This window comes from Danio rerio, chromosome 20 (assembly GCF_052040795.2).
Source record: "Danio rerio strain M-AB ecotype USA chromosome 20, GRCz13ab, whole genome shotgun sequence".
Lineage (NCBI taxonomy): Eukaryota > Metazoa > Chordata > Actinopteri > Cypriniformes > Danionidae > Danio > Danio rerio.
Genome location: NC_141040.1, coordinates 56,669,339 through 56,681,452, shown reverse-complemented (window position 1 = coordinate 56,681,452; position 12,114 = coordinate 56,669,339). Strand labels below are relative to the sequence as shown.

Here is a 12,114-nt window from a genome sequence, read left to right as displayed (position 1 = left end):
CGTTCTGCTCTAAAAAGGAAGGCGTTCTGAGGCGGACCGCTGGCGCGTTGCTATTTTGAGAAACTAAAATAGATTTTTCATTAGACCAAAACAAACCCGGTCTAAACTCCAGCGCAGAGTTGCACCTCGCTTACACACTGCTTAATACACACAAGAGAGCAATAGGCAAATATCTTTACATATGAAAACAATTAAATATTAAGGATATATATAGGATATAATAAGAATAGATATAGAATATAAATATAAAGGATTAAAATATTACAAAACATATTATTTTCTAGCCTACATAAATATGAAAAATCACTGATTTTATGTCTTCTTCATCTCGGGAGGCTTTTTCAGTTCATTCATAACAATTTGCTTTTGTATAATGTTATTATAATTAGCAGTATTATTTATTATATCCATATTTATATTTGTTTTATTAAAAACAAGCTTAGATTTGCCCACCTGTCAGGTTTTAGACCATATGGGGCACAGCATGTGTTTTAGGATATAACTCAGGTTTTTGAGCACATTTTGTTATTATTGTTCATTTATCCGTTTGCTGGAAATTAGAACTGAATTTAGAAATAGTTTTGAAACGAATATTTGCGCTTAACAAACGAAATTATTTATTTATAGACTAATTGATGTCTGTGCGCAAAGGTTTCCCTATCCAAGAGCGAAAGTGAAAGTGATCCATTATCTCTCATTCTCACGCTGCAGATGCTCTGTTTAACTGTTTGCTTGTGAATTGCTCAGTTTTTCCACTTACACTTACTTTGCGTCCTGTAAATAGCGAATGCGCTGTTGGCGCGACGCAGCTGGGTCTTAAAGGGAAGGCGAGATGAGATTCTGATTGGTTTATTCTCAAAACACACCTATAACTCAATAACAAAATAAACTCAACCCTTTTAGACCATGCGCCGTGGCGCAAGGCAGATTTCCCGTCCTTAAATTAGCAAAAACGTGTCCTGACACGCCCTGAAAGCGTTTGCGCCCTGCGCATGGACCGTCAAAATAGAGCCCTTTGTCTTTTTGTAGGAAACACACTTTAGATCTTTTTAGGGTAAGAGGTTTTTGAGTTATTGCCGTCTTTAACTAAATGTGTGTCAGGATTATCAAAACAAAACCAACTGAACGGCGCTCCTTTCTGGCGCCCCTCTGGATATACAGCGCTCTTAGCATTTGCCTATGGTGCCTATGCCACGGGCCGGCGCTGAGTTGGCTCCTGAGTGTTTTTAATACAATTAAGAAACAATTAATTTTGACACCCCTTTTGTCTAGCTGAAATGTCCACCCTGGGTTCATCTTCATCCTCCTGCTGATGTAGATGTTGGACTGAAGCAGCTGATAGTCATTTACACTGAGGAAGGGCAGAGGCTTGCTGAAGAACTACTGAGAGATTTCAGCTGCAGTCTGGGCTTTCACTGCCGGAATACACCCCCCTTTCCTCATGTGTTCAATACTTTTTCATTTTATTACACAAAGCTTCATTTATAAAAAGATTTAGTTTTGTTTTCTTTGCATATGTGGATTTCTTTGCTTGTTACTAACATCTGGTCAAAATTTCAAGCCAACTGCGCCTTTAGAAATATGTTTTCTGAGAAAAATGGTGACGTGTTCAATACTTATTTGCAATACTAAAATGCAAATAAGTTCAATACTTATTTCCATTTATGCACAATAAGCACATGCTCACAACACATTATAATAGCACAGTTCCTGTACACATGCATATGATAATAGAGCAGTACTTCTGTATTCTTTTTTTGTCTCATATCCCTGATAACAATAAATAGATCACGACATAGTAGCATTTCTGTAACTTCATGTCAATTAATAGTTCACAAACACACACACACACACACACACACACACACACACACACACACACACACACACACACACACACACACACACACACACACACACACACACACACATATATATATACACACAACTGACCCAGTCGGGACTCGAACCAGTGACCTTCTTCCTATGAGACGATAGTGCTAACCATAGAGCCACCATGCTACCACCACAATACACACAAGAGGTGCTGATTATACATAGTTTAATGTTGACACAGTTGTCAGAAATTACATGTTTAAATGACAGTAACAACAGGATGATATCGGATTTCACCCCCACTGTGAACTCAAGACAAAATAGTCCCTTCACATAATTATACAAGATAATTCAAACAGCACCTGCTCATGAGAACTAGCGACATGTAAACATTCACACACAGTTTGACCCTCAAACCAGTCCCATGTTCTACTTAACGGGACAGTTCACCCAAAAATCAAAGGTTACTCAGTATTTACTCTCCCTAAAGTGGTTTCACACAATTATGAGTTTCTTTCATTTGTTATTTTGTAGAAATCTGTAACCATTGACTTTCAATGTAGGAAAAATGAATACACTGGAAGTCAATGGTTACAGGTTTTCAGCATTCTTCAAAACATCTTCTTTTGTGTTCAACAGAGGTAAATAATCTTATACAAAGTTTAACACAAGTAAAAGGTGAGTGAACAATGAGAGAATTTTCATTAAATTCTCAGCATTCTTCATAATATCTTATTTTGCATTCAAGAGAAGAAAGAAACTCATAGGTTTAAAATGGCGAGTAAACGATGACAGAATTAGACTTTTTGTGTGAACTGTCCCTTTAAATGTCCAATACGGTTTGACACTTGACAAAAGAAAAAGATATTTTGAAGAATGCTGTCACCATTGACTTTTATTGTAGGAAAAACAAATACACTGGAAGTCAATGGTTACAGGTTTTCAGCATTCTTCAAAACATCTTCTTTTGTGTTCAACAAGGGAAAAATAATCTCATAAAAATTTGAAATAAGTAAAGGGTGAGTGAACAATGAGAGAATTTCATTCAATTTTCACTGGAAAAAAAAAACTGGAAATACACTGCAAGTCAATGGTTACAGGTTTTCAACATTCTTCAAAACATTTTCTTTTGCATTGAAAAGAAGAAACTCATACAGGTTTGAAACAAGTAAATGATGACCAAACTTTGAAGAAAGCTGTAACCATTCACTTCCATAGTAGAAATAAAATACACTGGAATGGTCAATGGTTACAAGTATCCAACATTTTTCAAAACATCTTTTATGTTTAACAGGGGAAATAAACTCATAAAGCTTTTTAAAGGGTGAGTAAATGATGACAGAATTTTCATTTTTTGAGTAAACTGCCCCTTTAAATGCCTAATAGCTTTTGAGCCTTAGCATCACAGATTATTCGTTCATTAATTTTCCTTCAGCTTAGTCCCTTATTTATCAGGGGTCACCACAGTGGAATGAACCGCCAACTATTCCAGCATATGTTTACACAGCGGATGCCCTTCCAGCCCCAACCCAGTACTGGGAAACATCAGAGATCAGAGACTAGCAAAACAAAACTCCCTCACTGTAGGCTATATTCAATCTAATCAGTCCCAACATGTTCTACTTTAAGGGATAGTTCACCCAAAAATGAAAAGCTACTACATATGTACCCTCCCTGAAGTGGTTTCAAACATTAATGAGTTCTTTATGTCTGTTGAACACACAAAAAAAATATTTTTGGAAAAAAGCTGAAACCACTGGCTTCCATAGTAGGAATAAAATACATTGGAAGTCAATGGTTACAGGTTTTCAACATTCTTCAAAACATCTTCTTTTGTGTTCAACTGAAGAAAATCTTATAAAGGTTTGGAATAAGTTAAGGGTGAGTAAACGATGAGAGAATTTTCAATTTTCACTGGAAAAAAACTGGAAATACACTGAAAGTCAATGGTTACAGGTTTTCAGCATTCTTCAAAATATCCAATTTGCATTAACGAGAAGAGAAAAACTCATATAGGTTTAAAATAGCGAGTAAATGATGACAGAGCTTGAATTTTTGTGTGAACTGTCCCTTTAAATGCCCAAAATGGTTTGACCCTTGACAAAAACAGAAGATATTTTGAAGAATGCTGTCACCATTGACTTTCATTGTAGGAAAAGCGAATACACTGGAAGTCAATGGTTACAGGTTTTCAACATTCTTCAAAATATTTTCTTTTGCATTGAACAGAAGAAACTCATATAGGTTTGAAACAAGTAAATGATGACCGAACTTTGAAGAAAGCTGTAACCATTCACTTCTATAGTAGGAATAAAATACACTGGAAGTCAATGGTTACAAGTATCCAACATTTTTCAAAACATCTTTCGTGTTCAACCGAAGAAAAACTTATAAAGGTTTGGAATAAGTAAAGAGTGAGTAAACGATGACAGAAAAATCAGTTTTTGGGTGAACGAACCCTTTAAATGTCTGACACTTTGTGGTTTACCCTAGTTTAAATGTAATGTTATTAACAGACGTAGATCTTAACCACATTTTACATTTATAACAATAAAGCAGCAATGATTATATACACTACCTGACAGTAGTCTTGTTGTCTATCCAAGTTTAGGAACAGCAAATAATATCTTGACTTCTAGTTGTTCAGTTGGTGTCAGAAGTGGCTTATATAAAAGGTAAAGGCCTCTAGATTTTGCTTATTTGAGCACAATAAAATCTGATCATGTCTTGATTATTAATGATTTGATTAGGACAGTAAGCTCTGACTCTGCTTAGACTAAAGTCTCATCACTGAACAGAAATAATGTCCAGTATAGAATATAAAGTCCTGCTGCAGTGGAGACAGAATGAATATTGTGTCTGACTCCATCATGAGCTTGGAGGACTGCATCCATACATCTCTGACATGACTCAAATCACTGATTAATAAAGTCATCTGGAATGAAGAAGAAAGCGTTCAGCAGGACTCCCAGAGTTCATCAAGAGTCTTTGTGTTCATCTTCAACACCTCCTCCTTCATCAGCTCAATAATGTTCATGTCTGGTGACTGGGCAGGCCAATCCTAGAGCACTCTTTGCTTTCAGGAGCTTTGATGTGGAGGCTGAAGTATGAGCAGGAGCGCTATCCTGCTGGAGAATTGTCCCTCTCCTGTGGTTTGTAATGTAATGGGCAGCACAAATGTCTTGATACCTCAGGCTGTTGATGTTGATCATCCACTCTGCAGATCTCTCGCACGCCCCCATACTGAATGAACCCCAAACCATGATGACTCCTTCACCAAACTTGACTGATTTCTATGAGAATCTTGGTGCATGTGAATTCCAGTAGGTCTTCTGCAGTATTGGTGATGTTTAATGCAGATCAGCAGATGACTGATCACAAAAATCTGCCACTTTTATAAACAATCAACTAGAAGGCAAGTTATTATGTGTTGCTCTTACAACTGGGATCCACCTCAAGGCTTTTGTCAGGTAGTGTATGTATATTTTCTTTAATGTTGTCAGCTGATGCATCAGATTTCCATTGATGTACCGCAGCACAACAGGAGTTTTTGTGTTAAATATGATTTCTGACCCTCCCTACAGCTCACAATGAACTACAAAAAGCTCAATCTGAGATATCAAGTTCACTACTGACACACCCTCTGCGTCAACGATTGAGGTAAAGAAGATTTTACATTCACACATTCGCTCAGTGATGTTTTTTTACCACTTTATTATGAATATTTGGTATGAAATTGCATGTAATTATGACTTGAAAGCAACATTAGCTTTATTTAACTGACTGTGAACAGTGTTGTACTTTGATAGTCATTGGCTGCTAATATGATTTACCCATTTAGAATTTTCTAATAATACATTTATTAAATTATATAATTAAGCAGAAAGTCTGAATGTGCGAATATGAAACCAACTTTACACCTCAATGCTTCAATGAGACAACAACATTACTTAAAAAAACAGTAGAAATACAACAGCACATGCTGGATTTATGCATCTGTACGCTTCATATTTAATATTTAGCAAAAGCACGAGTAAATAAAAACCACATTACAGCCTTTAGCACTCATAAAGATGAACAGATTAATGATCTACAGAGACTGGTGAAGGGTCAGTTCACCTAAAAATGACATTTTTACTGCTTCTTCAGTTTTACTATTGAGGTAGAGTTGGTTTTATATTCCTGCATTCATTTATTTAACCCTTCCTATATTGTTTACCATGCTAATTTCAATATTGAGTCAGAAATAACATGCAAATATGACTTTAAAGCAACATTAGCTTTATTTAACTGCCTGTGAACAGTGTTCTACTTTGATAGTCACTGGCTGATAATATGATTTCACATTTAAAAATTAGCTAATAATGCTTTTCTGACATTATATTAAGGAGAAAGTCTGAATGTGTGAATATAAAACCAACTTCACATCAATGCTTCAATGAGATAACAACATTACCTTAACAACAGCACATGCTGGATTTATGCATCTGTATGCTTCATATTTAATATTTAGTGAAAGCACGAGTAAATAAACATCACATTACAGCCTTTAGCACTCAATGAATGGACAAACTTATGAAAGATGAACAGATTAGTGATCTATGGAGGTCTTAAAGAGACAGTTCACCTAAACATTTATTTTTTTACTAATTATTGCTACAAGATTTTTACTATTGAGATAAAGTTGGTTTTATATTCACACATTTGTTCATTTAACGCCCCCCTATATTGTTGGGTCTGAAATCATATTCAATTATGACTTTAAAGCAACATTAGCTTTATTTAACTGCCTGTGAACAGTATTCTACTTTAATAGTCATTGGCTGATAATATGATTTCACTATTTAAAATTAGCTAATAATGCTTTTCTGAAATTATATTAAGGGGAAAGTCTGAATGTGTAAATATAAAACCAACTTTACATCAATGCTTCAATGAGACGACAACATCACTTAAACAACAGCACATGCTGGATTTATGCATCTGTACGCTTCATATTTGTCATTTAGCAAAAGCACGAGTAAATAAAAACCACATTACAGCCTTTAGCACTCATACAGATGAACAGATTAATGATCTACAGAGACTGGTGAAGGGTCAGTTCACCTAAAAATGACATTTTTACTGCTACTTCAGTTTTACTATTGAGATAAAGTTGGTTTTATATTCCTGCATTCATTTATTTAACCCTCCCTAAATTGTTTACCATGCTAATTTCAATATTGAGTCAGAAATAACATGCAAATATGACTTGAAAGCAACATTAGCTTTATTTAACTGCCTGTGAACAGTGTTCTACTTTAATAGTCATTGGCTGATAATATGATTTCACAATTAAAAATTAGCTAATAATGCTTTTCTGAAATTATATTAAGGAGAAAGTCTGAATGTGTAAATATAAAACCAACTTCACATCAATGCTTCAATGAGACAACAACATTACTAAAAAAACAGCACATGCTGGATTTATGCATCTGTACGCTTCATATTTAATATTTAGTGAAAGCACGAGTAAATAAACATCACATTACAGCCTTTAGCACTCAATGAATGGACAAACGTATGAAAGATGAACAGATTAGTGATCTATGGAGGTCTTAAAGAGACAGTTCACCTAAACATTTATTTTTTTACTAATTATTGCTCCTACATTTTTACTATTGAGATTAAGTTGGTTTTATATTCACACATTCATTCATTTAACGCCCCCTATATTGTTGGGTCTAAAATCATATTCAATTATGACTTAAAAGCAACATTAGCTCTATTTAACTGCCTGTGAACAGTGTTCTACTTTAATAGTCATTGGCTGATAATATGATTTCACTATTTAAAATTAGCTAATAATGCTTTTCTGAAATTATATTAAGGAGAAAGTCTGAATGTGTAAATATAAAACCAACTTTACATCAGTGCTTCAATGAAACGACAACATTACTTAAACAACAGCACATGCTGGATTTATGCATCTGTACGCTTCATATTTAATATTTAGTGAAAGCACGAGTAAATAAAAACCACATTACAGCCTTTAGCACTCATAAAGACGAACAGATTAATGATCTACAGAGACTTTAAAGCACAGGTGTCAAACTCAGTTCCAAAAGGGCCGCAGCTCTGCACAGTTTAGTTCCAACCCTAATTAAACACACCTGATCAAACTAATTGAGTCCTTCAGGCTTGTTTGAAACCTACAGGTAAGTGTGTTGGAGCAGGGTTGGAACTAAACTGTGCAGGGCTTCGGCCCTCCAGGAATTGAGTTTGACACCCCTGCTTTAAAGGGTCAGTTCACCTAAAAATGACATTTTTACTGCTATTTTAGTTTTACTATTGAGATAAAGTTGGTTTTATATTCCTGCATTCCTTCATTTAACGCTCCCTATATTGTTTACCATGCTAATTTCAATATTGAGTCTGAAATCACATGCAAATATGACTTGAAAGCAACATTAGCTTAATTTAACTGCCTGTGAACAGTGTTCTACTTTGATAGTCATTGGCTGATAATATGATTTACCCATTAAAAATAAGCTAATAATGCTTTTCTGAAATTATATAATTAAGCAGAAAGTCTGAATGTGTAAATATAAAACCAACTTTACACCTCAATGCTTCAATGAGACGACAACATTACTTAAAAAAACAGCAGAAATACAACAGCACATGCTGGATTTATGCATCTGTACGCTTCATATTTGTCATTTAGCAAAAGCACGAGTAAATAAAAACCACATTACAGCCTTTAGCACTCATACAGATGAACAGATTAATGATCTACAGAGACTGGTGAAGGGTCAGTTCACCTAAAAATGACATTTTTACTGCTACTTCAGTTTTACTATTGAGATAAAGTTGGTTTTATATTCCTGCATTCATTTATTTAACCCTCCCTAAATTGTTTACCATGCTAATTTCAATATTGAGTCAGAAATAACATGCAAATATGACTTGAAAGCAACATTAGCTTTATTTAACTGCCTGTGAACAGTGTTCTACTTTAATAGTCATTGGCTGATAATATGATTTCACAATTAAAAATTAGCTAATAATGCTTTTCTGAAATTATATTAAGGAGAAAGTCTGAATGTGTAAATATAAAACCAACTTCACATCAATGCTTCAATGAGACAACAACATTACTAAAAAAACAGCACATGCTGGATTTATGCATCTGTACGCTTCATATTTAATATTTAGTGAAAGCACGAGTAAATAAACATCACATTACAGCCTTTAGCACTCAATGAATGGACAAACGTATGAAAGATGAACAGATTAGTGATCTATGGAGGTCTTAAAGAGACAGTTCACCTAAACATTTATTTTTTTACTAATTATTGCTCCTACATTTTTACTATTGAGATTAAGTTGGTTTTATATTCACACATTCATTCATTTAACGCCCCCTATATTGTTGGGTCTAAAATCATATTCAATTATGACTTAAAAGCAACATTAGCTCTATTTAACTGCCTGTGAACAGTGTTCTACTTTAATAGTCATTGGCTGATAATATGATTTCACTATTTAAAATTAGCTAATAATGCTTTTCTGAAATTATATTAAGGAGAAAGTCTGAATGTGTAAATATAAAACCAACTTTACATCAGTGCTTCAATGAAACGACAACATTACTTAAACAACAGCACATGCTGGATTTATGCATCTGTACGCTTCATATTTAATATTTAGTGAAAGCACGAGTAAATAAAAACCACATTACAGCCTTTAGCACTCATAAAGACGAACAGATTAATGATCTACAGAGACTTTAAAGCACAGGTGTCAAACTCAGTTCCAAAAGGGCCGCAGCTCTGCACAGTTTAGTTCCAACCCTAATTAAACACACCTGATCAAACTAATTGAGTCCTTCAGGCTTGTTTGAAACCTACAGGTAAGTGTGTTGGAGCAGGGTTGGAACTAAACTGTGCAGGGCTTCGGCCCTCCAGGAATTGAGTTTGACACCCCTGCTTTAAAGGGTCAGTTCACCTAAAAATGACATTTTTACTGCTATTTTAGTTTTACTATTGAGATAAAGTTGGTTTTATATTCCTGCATTCCTTCATTTAACGCTCCCTATATTGTTTACCATGCTAATTTCAATATTGAGTCTGAAATCACATGCAAATATGACTTGAAAGCAACATTAGCTTAATTTAACTGCCTGTGAACAGTGTTCTACTTTGATAGTCATTGGCTGATAATATGATTTACCCATTAAAAATAAGCTAATAATGCTTTTCTGAAATTATATAATTAAGCAGAAAGTCTGAATGTGTAAATATAAAACCAACTTTACACCTCAATGCTTCAATGAGACGACAACATTACTTAAAAAAACAGCAGAAATACAACAGCACATGCTGGATTTATGCATCTGTACACTTCATATTTAATATTTAGCAAAAGCATGAGTAAATAAAAACCACATTACAGCCTTTAGCACTCATAAAGATGAACAGATTAATGATCTACAGAGACTGGTGAAGGGTCAGTTCACCTAAAAATGACATTTTTACTGCTACTTCAGTTTTATTAAGGAGAAAGTCTGAATGTGTGAATATAAAACCAACTTCACATCAATGCTTCAATGAGACAACAACATTACTAAAAAAACAGCACATGCTGGATTTATGCATCTGTACGCTTCATATTTAATATTTAGTGAAAGCACGAGGAAATAAAAATCACATTACAGCCTTTAGCACTCAATGAATGGACAAACGTATGAAAGATGAACAGATTAATGATCTACACAGGCCTTAAAGGGACAGTTCACCTAAAAATGACATTTTTACTATTTATTAATACTCTGAAACTTTTACTATTGAGGTAAAGTTTTATATTCGCACATTTGTTCATTTGACACTCCCTATATTGCTTACCACACTAATTTAAATACTGGGTCTGAAATCACACGCAAGTATGACTTTAAAGCAACATTAGCATTATTTATTTGACCGTGAACAGTGTTGTACTTTGGTAGTCATTGACTGCTAATATGATTTACCTATAAAGAATCATCAAAGAAAGCAAAGTCTGAATGTTAGAATATACTTTACGTCAATATATTTACTTTATTAGTCAGTATTTACTCTCCATTAAGTGTCTATAGACCTTTATAAGTCTCTTTCTACACTAAAGAAGATATCTTGAAGAATGCTGAAAACCTGTAACCATTGACATGCATAGTAGAAAAACAAATAACATGGAAGTCAGTGGTTACAGGTTTACAACTGTCTTCAAAGCGTCTTCTTTTGTGTTTAATGGTAGAAATAAACTCATAAAGGTTTGAAACGAGAAAGTAGGAGACCTTTTTGAGTGAACTGTCCCTTTAAACGACAGCAGAGCGAGCTGACACTTAGGATGAGATAACAGTTGAGCTAATGATTAAATCAGGGGGTTATTTACCTGTTCTCCGCTGTCTCAAAAGTCCTTTCCGGGAAACCCAGATCACTCGGTGGCCATATTTTCAATGTTTAACTTATACGCAGCTGTTTTGGTCAAGGATAAAAACTGTCGTCAGCCGGAATGTTGATACACACGACCGCCAGGTTAAAACACACGACCGCCAGGAAACTCTTTAGTTAACACGATGTCATATATTAAAGTCGTCTATATTCGGTCCCATAAATGTTGGTGCTTGCTCGAATAGCGGTCTTTGCTAAGTTTCCGGTTGGTCCGGCCACTGCGCATGTGCGCTCGATTCTCCATGCTCCGGCTGGCTGTTTCCATGAGAACCAAGAGGTTCACTGCTGGCTTTGTAGCTGTAGCAGCTGCTGATTGGCTCGTGTTCGGATTTCTTCCATTCATAAAAAAGGTTGTTGCTAGAAGAGATACAGCTTCGGCCGGAAGTTGACGACATTTTTAAATATTATTTATTAAATAATCCATTAATTGTATTTTATTACCGTCTACCCCAACCACAAACCTAAATCACAACAACGTAAAGACAGCAAATATATATATATTTTTATGTTTATTTGATAAATTACCCATTATGTCTACCCCAACCACAAACTAAAACCCAACTATCACAGTAATGTAAAAATTATACCGAGTATTTTTATATTATTTATTTAATTTACCCATTAATTGTATTTTATTAACTCTATCCCAGCCCCAATCCTAAACCATCACCGTATGTACATACAGTAATAATACGAGTATTGTTCCCAATAATTATTCAATTACCCATGAATTGTGCTTTATTAACGTCTACCCTTACCCCAAACCTAAATTCAGCTATTTAGTCATTTAAAACAGTAATTATACAGA

General features: G+C 34.7%; 2 protein-coding genes across 6 annotated transcripts in view; both read right to left on the bottom strand.

Moving 5' to 3' along the window:
* Nucleotides 1–11,514, bottom strand: part of gfus.1 (GDP-L-fucose synthase, tandem duplicate 1) — a 31,539-nt gene extending 20,025 nt beyond the window's left edge. For 3 of the 4 annotated variants that reach the window (XR_015517598.1, XR_015517600.1, XR_015517599.1), the window contains exon 1: nt 11,248–11,514. The gene's annotated coding sequence lies outside the window, so the exon portion shown is untranslated. 4 annotated transcript variants of the gene reach the window in all.
* arhgap39 (Rho GTPase activating protein 39) overlaps nt 1–12,114 on the bottom strand; it is a 297,080-nt gene that overhangs the window by 165,665 nt on the left and 119,301 nt on the right. The gene's annotated exons all lie outside the window — the stretch shown is intronic.